Source organism: Cibotium barometz, chromosome 59 (assembly GCF_041138505.1).
Source record: "Cibotium barometz isolate CiBa-2024 chromosome 59, ASM4113850v1, whole genome shotgun sequence".
NCBI lineage: Eukaryota > Viridiplantae > Streptophyta > Polypodiopsida > Cyatheales > Cibotiaceae > Cibotium > Cibotium barometz.
In genome coordinates, this window is record NC_141104.1 from 464698 (window position 1) to 477993 (window position 13296).

Below are 13296 nucleotides of genomic sequence, written 5' to 3' on the forward strand. Positions count from 1 at the left end.
TAAGAGTTGTGTAAGAGGTGGGGCCCATTTTTTATTTAACCAACCTAGGTGAGGGGGGATTAGGACTTTTTGGGACCTACCTTGACCCTTTCATTAGGACTAATCCATTTCTTAATCCATTCCTTATAAGGCCCTTTTGAGACCCCATTTCTCCCCTAATGGGAATGCTCTGCCACAAATAACATTTCTAGCATCATCTCTAACCTGAGTGTCATGATCTGTTGTGAGAAGGGAGGCATAAAAATCTGTAGCTATGCATAAGATGACATCTGGCTTTATCTTTAAAACCCCATCTGAGTCAATAAGTTGTGAGACACTCTCTCTATTATGTCTAGGGCCAAGAGTAAAAGAAGTGTTTATTGAACTTATCCCCCATCTGGTCTAGAATGACCCACGAGCATGAAAGACATACTCTGCTCTGTGATCAAGCAATATCTGTTGTTGATCCCTTGCTGCATGCAACAAGGCACTCATGAATCCAAGCATCCATGGACCATTTCAACTCTTCCCTCTACAGGGCTATCAACAGTTATGAGAATACCAATCTCATGTCTAAGGATCTTCCGTCTCTTATTACTACCAGTATAATGATGAAATTCACTAATACCAGTGAGGGTTGCAACCATAAGTGAGGGAGATGGCATTCCTCCTTGAATTTGTGAAACCTAGATTTGCATAACTACCTTGGTGAGGTCCTCCTCTATGTAGAAAGCATTTGGAATCCCAATACTAGCTCCCCAAAACGCACATGCAATGCTGCAGAGTATAGTATCAGAACAAAAATTATTCCTTACAAGTAGCCTAGCCATAAGAAATTTTAGAATATGAGCGTCCTTAAGAAATTATTGCTTTTAGTGTGGAACAACTCTCTACAAAACATTAGGATTCAGCAACAGCAATACAATAGGAGTACTTTGGAAACACAATATACCTTTGTAAGACTAGAATATATCCAATCATACAAATTTATATTTTTTTGTTCTGAAGTCCAAAAATCTACACAGAAAATAAAAGAGAAAACGAAAGAGAAAAAAAAAGAGGTAACAAAAACTTATTAGAAAACAAAAGGAAGACATACTTAGCAAGCAAAGCAACATCATCAGTGCCCAAGCATAAGCAACTATATACCAGGTTTCTAAAGACCCACAAGGTCTCTTGGTAGACAAACCCAGTACTTTCTAAAATGAGTCAAATTAACAAAAGAGAAAGAAAACAACAAATAAAGAAGAAAGGAATAAGGTGGCTACGTAAAAATAAACAAGTAAATCAAGAAACAAAATCTTCCAAAAAACAAGAATAAAATCTCTCTCTCTCTCTCTCTCTCATTTAAATTATAAAAAACTAAATGAACCCCTTACACTTATATAGATCTTCCTACAAAGATGCAAAATTACATTCCTAACTTAGAAAGCACATACATACTCAATCAAACTCTCTTTTGAAACTAGAAGAAAAACAAGCTATTCATCTCTCAGCTTATGTTCAATCATTCTAAAAATACCTAAGGCTGATACGCCATAGATAAAAGACTACATATCTAAGATTATGCATACTTTTCATTATTTTTCTTGGATGAAAAAAACATATATTTAGTCCCTACCTAGTTATTAGGTCGTGTGCACCTACACGCTTTCGCATAGACACACTACATTGATTGATAAAAGACTCCTTAGTTGTACAAAGGCAAGAAAATCTATGGAATTGGAAAGAAATGACTCCATATGTTGCCAAATAAGAAATGTTTTAAGTCAATGTGAGGCATTTTTATAATGTGTGAACCACTATATTCAGGTTGTTCAAGGTTATCATATATATCAACCTCTAATCCTAAGGTAGATTGAGAAAGTCTAAGATCTAAGAAAACACAAGAATCCCCTCTTGAAGTGCAGTTCAGCTCACAAGAGTCACAAGGACAGATTCCTTGCACAAGCATCTTGTACATAAAGTCTTGAAAGTCTAGTGCAAGTATTGATAGAAATAAGACGTTGCATAAACTCAAACTCATAAGTGAAAGGATAAAAGCTTGCTAAAAAGATAGCACAATTAGTGCCCACGGGGATTTCTATAATTTGTTGAAACGAAGAATCACCTATTGTGGTGTAAAGATTATCTAAAAGAAATTCTATCCAAGAGCAAACGTCTTCAATACTTACTACCTTTGTATCTTCTCTTTTTAGAGTCGATGTCGTCCTTGCTGAACATTTAGACAACCAAGAATGAGCCTTAGAGGGAGCAAGTTCAGATTAGCTTCCAAAGCATGTCAGTAATTTAAGGCGAAAATCCCAGCACAATTACCAGTACAAAACCTTATCCATAACATTTTTCTTTTGTCAAAAAACTCTGACACTTTAGAATTTACAAAGATATGGAAATGTGACAGGATTTTTTGACCGCATCTACTACAGGGTAATCAACAGACATTTACGTTAAGATAGTAACACGGGATAGATGATTCTGGTAAGGAGAATCGTGATAATGTAGAGGGTGCTTCAGTTTAAAAATGTGCTACACTTCCTAAGCATTCAAGCTTGATGACACGAAAAAGGTAAGAATGTTGTAAAAATATGACAAAAAATTCACCAGGCCTTACTACCAGGGATTTCATTAATGTCTTCACAATTTCGTGATCACGTTAACAAAACCTGTTATTAACATATTAAAACTTGTGATCACATTGTATATTCACATGACCTGAGCAATGACCTGCCAAAACCTACTAGTCCCGTAACCCCACCAGGTTTTTTTGTTTCCCGACGGGCCCGCCGGGAAACAAAAAAACCGGGCGGGGTTCTGTCATGTTTATAAACATTGCCCGACAGCCATCATGCAACTTTTGGGGAGATAGTCCTTGTTTTGGGGGCATGATATCTCTCCTCAAAGTACTTGTAGAGCTCTCGAGTTGCTAGAAGTGTCCTCTTGGGAAGAACGTCCTTATCTTAGGGGCTGTCGTCTTTCCTTGTAGGCACTCCTAAGGTTATTGAGCCACTCGTCCTTAGTTCTTTGAATTGGGGGCAGGGTGTGGTTAGTAGCTAATACTTGCGGAGATTTAGGGACAAAGTTGGAGTCATTCAGCTTTGCATTTGAGCTACGTAGGTAATCTACCTCATTCTGCTTTATGAATGGTTTGATGGAGCCAAGAGTCCTGCTTAGGGGCTTGTATTGGTTCTTGATACTTGATACAGTTTAGAGTAGACAAGAGTCTATTGTCATATACTAGAGTATTGGGCAAGCATAGATCTTTGATTTTCTTTGTGAATGTTAGAGAAGGTCTATTGTCCTATACTAGAGTATTGGGCAAGCATAGATCTTTGATTGTGTAAAGTATCCTTAATTGGGTACAGAAGGCATCCTTCATTGGGGGTGCAATGTGCATTGTATGTATGCTATCAATTATATGTATCTTAATCTTATTCATTTTTACGAGTCACGACATCATGAAATTAAACTTAAAAGTCAATATGATGTAAACTTTGATCCATGAAATACTCATGCCGCGTTACCAACCATCGATAGGCACTCAGGAAAGTGCCTTGTTTTTGTTGTGCGACCACTGTTCTACAAATCAATGAAAAGTTATCGTAGAAATTACATTGTATGCCTATGTGCAGAGATATTGGGAGTGACAGAATCATTCTTATTACATGTTGATGCATAATCGTCACTTGAAAGTGACTGTGTGGTCAAATACCACTCTCGACAGTTTTGCAGATTTGCCATTGTGAGGCAGAAGTTGTGTTTTTTTGCAATGACAGAATATTTTGCAGTGTTCTGTAATGGCGTTTGATGCTCTTTCACAAATTGTCACTGAAAAGCTTGACAAGAACAACTTCCAAGCATGGAAGTTTAGAATGACGAATTTCCTTAAGGGAAAAGGCTATTGGGAGTTTATTACTAGAGCTGAACAAGAACCAGTTATTCCTAATGTTCCCAATCAACAGGAGTTGCAAGCATTTAAAGGCTGGCATGAGAGAGCCAGAAAAGTTATGTACTGGCTGTCTATCAGTATTTCAGATTCTATGATTGTGCATATTCACGAGGCAAGCACACCGAAGGAGGCGTAGGATATTTTGACAAAAATGTAAGCACAAATACGCAAGCCAGGAAAATGCAGCTCAAGCAGGAGTTGCATAATGTGCAGAGAGAAAATATGAGCATCAATGACTACCACATGAAGGTAAAGAAGATTGCAGATGCACTTGCTTCTATTGGGTCGCCAGTGTGGAAGATGATGATTTAGTTTCTGTGACCTTGAATGGTCTAGGAAAGGATTATGCACAATTCCGGACATCCATTGCCGTCCGTGAGAATTTTTCAGATTTTGAGGAGTTGATTGCTCTTCTAATTTCAGAAGAGCAGAGAAATGGTGGTGCATCTTCTTCAAAAGAAGCTGTCTTCTACTCAAATGTTAGAAGAGGTAGAGGCAGAGGTAGAGCACGCCGATTTGGAGGCCGTGGCAGAAATCAAAATATGCAGCAAATTCAAGAAAACCAGTCTTATGGAGGAGGACGTGGTAACTTTAGAGGCAGGGGGAGCCAAAGAGGTCGTGGTGGATGGCAGAGAGGCCAAAATGCAAACAGCAATGTTGAATGCTACTATTGTGGTAAAATGGGTCATATGGTTAAAGACTGCTATAAAAAGCAGAATGACATCATGACTGGAAAATTGCAGCAAGGCAATTATGCATCCTCTAGTAGACAGGGTGATGAGACAGAAATGAGCATCTGTTTATGGTGCAGCACATGACCAATTCTGTGACAAGTGTAGGAGAAAGCAATGATGTGTGGTATGTTGACTCAGGTGCGTCAAACCACATGACAGGTCATGCAGAATGGATGCAGGATGCAAGGAAAATGGAAAGACCAGGATTTGTGGAGACTGGTGATGATACTGCACATCCTATTGTGCAGATTGGTAAAATTCCTTTGTCTATGCAGGATGGGAAAAAGAAATACCTGTCTGATGTATTTCATGTCCCGAATATCACCAAGAACCTGGTTTTTGTTGGTCAAATGGTTGAGCAGGGCTTGCATGTCATATTTAATCCTCATGGATGCTTTGTTAAGGATATGAAAAATAAAGGTCGCTTGATAATAGCAAAAGGGAAGAAGAAGGGAAGGATGTTTACGTTGGATGCGGACATGCCTGAATTGAGTGCAGCAATGCACATGGGACTAGTGTAGTTGCAGATATTGATATCTGGCATAAACGCATTGGTCATGTTAATGTACAGTGACTTAAATTAATGCAAGCCTAAAATATTGTTGCAGGATTGCCTAAGTTCAAGGTTGCAAAAATGTATAAGGTATGTGAAGCCTGTCAATTTGGAAAACATGCAAGGAAACCATTTCCTAGACATGTTCAAGAGAGTAAGAGACCATTGGAATTAATCCACTCTGATGTGTGGACTACTAAAGCTGCATCTCTGGAGGCTGTCATTATTTTGTCACTTTCATACAGCAAAAAAGTTTGGGTGTATTTTAAGAAAAAGAAAAGTGAAGTGTTTGGGCATTTCAAAGCTTTTAAAGCTATGGTTGAAAAAGAAACAATCCTACAAATAAAATGCCTAAGGTCAAATGGAGGGGGAGAGTACCTCCTCAAATGAGTTTGCAAGTTTCCTGCAGGAGCATGGCATAAAGTAGCAATATTCATGCAGTCATACCCACAGCAAAATGGACTTGCAGAAAGGAAAAACAGGCATATTGGAGAGGTATCTCGTGCCATGCTCAAGTTTCTTGCAGGAGCATGCCATAAAGTAGCAATATTCATGCAGTCATACCCCACAGCAAAATGGACTTGTAGAAAGGAAAAACAGGCATATTGGAGAGGTATCTCGTGCCATGCTCAATGAAAAAGACCTGCCATATTATTATTGGGCTGAACCAGTTGCTAAGCAGTCTACATAATGAATAGGACTCCCGCTGCAACAATTCATGGCATGATGCCAGAGGAGAGGTATACTGGTAGGAAACCAGATATTTCTCATTTGAAAGTTTTTGGTTGCATTGCCTATGTTCATGTGCCAGATGAGTTGAGATCCAAGTTGGATCCAAAAGCTAAGAAGTACATCTTTATTGGTTATTCTCTGCGGGGCAAAAAGGGTATAGATGCTATAACCCTTCTACTCTCGTAAGTTTATAGTGAGCAGAGATGTTGTTTTTGATGAGCTGAGCAGCTAGTATAAACCAATAAATGTGATTGATGATGTAGATGCACAAAATGGTAATGTTGCACAGAATTCACAGCAGCAGAGCAATCACAAAATATTAGTGGACCTGTAGTGTCCTCTAGCAGTGGTTCACATACTTCGCCATGGACAGGCAGATTGAGATCAGGAGTATCTCCTCAAAGCAATGTAGATAGTGGTAAGCAAGTATCACAAAAAGGAAAAGAGAAAGTAGATCAGCCCATGGTTGATGTGAATGCAGGTCATTCTTATATGTGGATGGTGAATCCAATGGCTCAAAACAGAGCCTTAATGATGAGTTGGGTATTCCTTCTATTGTTGTAACACCTGGAGTAAGGAAGACAAGGGATGTTTTGAGAGCACCTGGTAGTGAGCCTATTTTGTGCAGGTCTACCAGAGCTAGGTATCCTATGGATAGGCTGAAATATGATGGATTTACAACCATTCACTATGCCTATATGGTCAAAGTGATACATGAACCAGAACCCACTTCTTTTGAGCAAGCCATGGGAAAAGAAAAATGGGAGAAAGCCATGGATGAAGAAATGGATGCCTTGGAAGCAAATGCTACATGGGAATTGGTGCCTTTGCCTAAAGACAAGAATGCAATTGGCTGCAACAAGTGGGTTCATAAGGTGAAGCACAATGCAGATGGTTCTGTGAACAGATACAAGGCAGGATTAGTTGTCAAGGGGTATGCACAAACATATGGCATTGATTATGAAGAAACATTCAATCTGGTTGCAAGGATGTCAACCGTAAGAGAAGTCATTGCTATGGCTACATCAAAGGGATGGCCTTTACATCAGATGGATGTAAAGAATGCTTTCTTGCATGGTGATTTGCAAGAAGAGGTCTATATGGAGTAGCCACCAGGTTATGTTCATGCTGTTCATCCTGAGTTTGTTTGCAGGTGAAGAAAGCCTTGTATGGCTTGAAGCAAGCACCCAGAGCATGGTCTGACAAGATAGGACAGTATCTTGTCACTATTGGCTTTCAGATTTCCAAGGTAGATTTCTCACTTTATGTGAGAAAAACAAAGAAAGGCATTATGCTGCTTGTCATTTATGTTGATGATTTGATCATCACAGGTGATAGTGATGAAGATATCCTTCATGTGAAAATGCTATTGAAGCAGAAGTTTGAGATGAAGGATTTGGAAGAGCTGCGTTACTTCTTGAGCATTGAGGTGATTAGATCCACAAGTGGGATATGGCTCTTGCAGAGGCAGTATGGATTAACCATACTGTCTAAATATGGGATGACATGTTGTAAGCCTATTTCAGTTCCTTTGGAGCAGAATGTGAAGCTGAGCACAGATGCAAGTGAGCTTCTGGAAGACCCTACTATGTACAAACGCATAGTAGGAAGTTTGATTTATATGACTATTACCAGGCCAGATTTGAGCTATGCTACCTTTGAGTCCTAGGCTGAAATTGATTGAACCAACCTACATGTGTGAAGATGTACATATGCCAGTGAGTGCTCATGATACAATCTAATGCTAGCTATGGAAGACTTGGGGCTCTCAAATCTTCATTATTATCAGGGATGGTTTGCGTGTTGATGTAGTGGCAGTTTAGTTGGCTCCCATTTATTGTTGTGGTGAATTGGACTCCGTCTGGTGTTTCTAGTAGCACAACTCCAATTGGATTTTCCCCCCAAAAAAAAACTCCAATTGGATTCATTTTTTAAACCCTATATGGCCCTAGATATTTGAGTTTGACCTTGTGGACTTTGGCATTATATAGTAGAACTAAGTCACCTTCCTTAATCCCTTATCCTTGAGGCTTCAATCAAACCATGTCTTCTATATAATAGAACTAGGTCACCTTCCTTGATCACCTTATCCTTGAGGTTTCTGTCAAACCGTGCCTTCCTTCTTTGTTGTTCTGCTGTCATGGCATGGTAGGAAATGAACCTTATCTCTGTATGCTTTTCTAGTTGATAGAGTCTTTCCTTGAGGAACTCATGGTCTCCCATGCATTCTTATACTGTTATGCATAGGTTTGGTATTACAAGTTCCAGTGGGACCATTTATTCAAGGCTGTACATAATTGAAATGGTGTAAATATTGTTCTAGCCTTTTGTGTGCTTTGATATGCCAATAAGGCTATATTAAGCTTTTCTACCTAGCCAGATCTCTTGGGCTCCACTATTTTGGTGAGGATAATACATAGTACTTTGTTGGTGGACTCACCTTGTGCATTGCCTTGGGAATAGTAGGGTGTTCTTTTTCTGTGGATACTCATAAAGCTAGACAAAAGTTATTGGATTACATCCTTGACAAAATGTGTGCCTCTATTTGACACAGTTTCAATGGGGCATCCAAATCATGGCTGCACACAGATCTGATCCCGAGGATTGGATCTGTGTGCAATCTTTCACACGGCTGCACACAAAACCAATCCCGGGGATCAGATTTGGGTGATGATTTGCAAATTCAAAAAAATAATCAATTATTCTATATTATGAAATATTATAAAAGTGAAATTCAATGAATTTGAGAAAGAATTAAAAAGGAATCTAAAGATTCCACTCACTTTGTGGATTTTTTTGCCATTCTAGATGCGAGGTGGGATTTGGTAGGGTGTCAGAGCTGGCAAGAGGGGGACTAGCTTCTAGGGAACAATGAATAATGAGGGATAAGGGTTTAAGATTTGGATTTTATAGTCTAAGATAATTAGATCCTCCTTCATTACTATTTTCTTACATTATAGGTTCATTCCTGAATTGCAACTTAACTGAAGTTCAATGCTTGTAGAGCTATGATGATTTGTTTCTTAACATTTGTATTATTGGCTGCTAAGCACGAGTGATTATTGTAGAACTTTATATTCAACTACTACAGAAGACAAGTTTCATGGTCTAAGAATATTTTTCATTGCTTATGAGAATACTTCCAGACTCTTCGAAAATAATAACACTTCTTATTGTCTTACTTTGCCTTGCTTTCTTCTATATGCCGCCGATATTTGATTTCACACAGTTGTAAAAGTGAGCTTTTAGCTCTCAATGTCCTTCATGATATTTGTATCTCTGAGTCTGTTTTGCTAGACCATCCTTATGTTTTCTTTAAGAAATATAAAGCTATATTTATTTTTGAAATTTGTGTAATGAGTTGTGTGCTCTTAATACATAAGAGCAGTTTATTACATATGAGCAGTACTGGAGGCTTGTGCTGATGGATTAATGCTACTCTTGCATGTTTTGAAGGGTCAACTTAACTATGATGCTTGTCACTAGCTCCAAATTAGTTTGATGGCTTAGGTGAACTCACCTTAAACTACACATTCCTAAGTACTATGTCACTCCTTTGATGTAAATATTGAAGGTTGTCTTGATGTTGCTCCTTGTTGGAATTAGGGTTGCAGGAATGCACACACAACTTCAAGAAGATGAGGAAGCTTGAGCACAACACAGTAGTGTATTATGAGTGCCAAAAATGAAGATTACAAGCCCTAGAAGATAATGGGCGTATATACAATGCACGGGGGAAAAAACCTCCTAGTGAGGGAAAAAGTGCCCCGGCGGTCCTAAGTGTGTTCACACACATCACTACTATAATATGGTAACAAATCCCCCCTGGAGTGATGCGGTGAACAAGAGCTAGCACTCATGTATAGGGAAGTGTCTAGCTATGTGGACGAATCCACAAAAGGGAGTAAGCCCAAAGCTTTGCGAAAAGCTTCGAACTTCTCACGAGGCAGAGCCTTTGTGAAAAGGTCTGCAAGGTTATCCTGTGTTGGCACATAAGCCAAACTGATCTCTCCTGCAGAGAGTCTCTCCCTGACATAATGGTAGTGCACCTCAATGTGCTTCGTACGAGCATGGAACACTGGGTTCCGCGCAACTGCCAATGCGCTCTGACTGTCAGTGAAGATGGTGGTGGCAGATGGCTGCCCAACACCCAAATCAGCCATAAGGCGTCTGAGCCACACACACTCAACCGTAGCTGTGAAAGCTGCCCTGTACTCAGCTTCACAACTAGAAGTGGCCACAGTAGGCTGCTTCTTGCTCAACCATGATATGCATGAGCTTCCAAGCATGAAGCAAAAACCACTCGTGGACACGCGTGTGTCATAACAACCAGCCCAGTCAGAATCTGAAAAAGCATGTAAATCTGGCGGCAATGATCCCCCCTTGGGATAAAACAACCCAAGATGCCGAGTACCACTCAAATAGCGAAAGATACGCTTCACTGCCTGCCAATGCTTAATGCCTGGGCTATGCATAAATCTGCTCACCTGTGAGACTGCAAACTGAATGTCTGGCCTCGTAATGCATACATAAATGAGGCAACCAACAGCTGTCTGATAGAGTGTGACATCAAAGTGATCTCCAGCATCATGAAGACTCAACTTCAAACCTGTCTCCATTGGAGTAGCAATAGGCTTGCAGTCTTCAAGGCCAAATCTCCGCAACAATGTTTCAATATACTTTGTCTGACACAAAGCAATACCTCCATCACACTGCTTAAATTGTATCCCCAAATAATGATGCAAATGCCCCAAATCTGACATCTCAAAAGAGGCATTCAAATCAGCCTTAAAATCAGCAATATGACTCTTATTTGGTCCTGTGAGCAGCATGTCATCGACATAGAGAGCAATGATTAGATGTACACCATCCACACGTTTAACATACAAAGTGCTTTCTGTTGGACTATTCTGAAACCCATGTGCAGTCAAATATGCATGTATTTTTTCATACCAAGCTCGTGGAGCTTGCTTTAAACCATATAAAGCCTTTTTTAACCTGCACACTTTGTTTTCCTGCCCTCTTTGAACAAAACCACGAGGCTGCGATACATACACCTCCTCATGCAAATCTCCATTTAAGAACGCAGTCTTTATGTCCAGCTGATGTACATTCCAACCATTATGAGCTGCTAATGCACAGATGCTACGAACAGTGGTCATACGACATGTGGGAGCAAAAGTCTCATCAAAATCAATGCCCTTCTCTTGAGCATAACCTTTTGCAACAAGCCTAGCCTTATGGCGATCCACTGTGCCATCAGGCTTACGCTTCAATTTGTATACCCACTTAGTGCCAATGGCCTTCTTGCCAGGGGGCAAGTCACATAAAGACCATGTACCATTCTTCATAATAGCATCGTATTCTGCTTGCATAGCAGCCATCCAATTTTCTGAACTTTGTGCCTCATCAAATGAAACAGGCTCACTTTCATCGCACATACTAGAAACAGCCAATGCATAACAATCTGACGCATAAGAGGCACCATGAGAGCCAGAACGAGTGCGACTAGACAAAGGGGCATCCAACTTGCTGTCACGCAAAGTCTGCACCAGCCATCTAGGCATATTCCTAGAGCCCTCAATCTCTTGTCTCTCATCCTCAAGTGCATCATGCACATCTGCATCAGATATAGGCTGATCTGTGCCATCATTTAAAACCTGCATAGGCTGAAAAACTGCCTCATGAGGTATTGCACTTGACTGTGCACCACTGAAAAGAGGCAACAATGTATCATAGACATCACGTGAGCTGATATCTGTCTCCTTAGTACATGAAACCAAGGGCTGAACTGCATCTTCCACAAATACAACATCACGGCTAACCAAAATGCGCTTTGTCTGTGGATGATACAAACGATAGCCTTTGCTCTCAGCACTATATCCAACAAAAATACATTTGACAGCTTTGTCATCCAATTTTCTGCGATGTTGCACAGGCACTAATGCATATGCCAGGCAACCAAAAACACGTAAATGGCCAACAGATGGCTTGCGGCCATGCCAAGCCTCATATGGAGTGACAACCTGTAATGCTTTGGTGGGACACCTGTTTAGTACATAAGTGGCACACATGACAGCCTCAAGCCAAAAACCATGTGGTAGACTTTGACTCTTAACCATACATCTTGCCATTTCCATGAGAGACCTGTTTTTTCTCTCAGCCACACCATTTTGCTGTGGTGTATACGGCACTGTACATTGGTGTTTTATCCCACGCTCAGCCAGAAATGCATTAAATTCTGAAGACATATACTCCCCCCCTCGATCTGAACGGAGGGTGCCCATCTTACTTTCTGACACATTTTCAGCCATAACCAAAAACTGTTTGAAGCACAAAAACACTTCGGACTTTGCCTTCAAAGGATATACCCATGCATGCCTGGTAAAATCATCAATGAAAGTCACGAAGTAAAGGTAGTTTCCAAATGATGGAGTTTGCATGGGACCACAAACATCACTGTGAACAAGCTGCAATCTGCGTTCAGCTCTCACTGATCCATCTTTGGGAAAGGAAGCACGCTGCATTTTACCCAATATGCAGCCCTCACAAACATGCTTGACAGGTGCCTCAAGCTTAGGCAAAGAAGACACCATTTCAGATTTCTGCAGGCGCAGCAAACTTGCAAAATTCAGATGACCAAAACGTGCATGCCACAGTTTTGCATTTGAAATAGCCTGCGTATCCATAATAGCACATGCTGAATCCTCTACACATTTGCCATCCATATTGAGCTTATACAGCCCTCGACATAGTGAACCAGATGCTACAATGATGTCACCACAAGAGAGATCATGAACAGTACATCTGTCATCCACAAATTTTACAACCAAACCTGTTTTGGCAAATGCGGAGACTGACAGCAGATTCTTTTTGATCCCTGGCACATACAATGCATCAAAAAGTGTAAAGGTGTTGCCATTTGCAACATTCAGCACAATCTGTCCAACTCCTTTAACGGGATAAGAGGAGTTATTGGCACAAGTGACAGTATTCCCTGTGGGAGCAGACTCAAGGAAAGTGAATAAACTGCGCTGCGAGGTGATATGCTTAGTGGCACCACTGTCAAAGTACCATACATCTGAATCTACTGCAGACATACATGTGTCATGCAAAGATGGGTCATAACTGCACTGCGCATTGAATGCCCATTCTGTATCTAGCACAACATTAGCAGATTCATTGTTAGAAGGAGAGGCATCTGCAACAGCCATACCAGCCTCTTTCTTCTTAGCCTCTTTCGCAGCCAGCTTAGGACACGCTTTGATGACATGATCATTTCCCTTACAGTACTTGCAAAATGTCTTCTGTTTGTCACCCTTCTTCTCATCTTTGTCTTCCTTCTTTGGTTG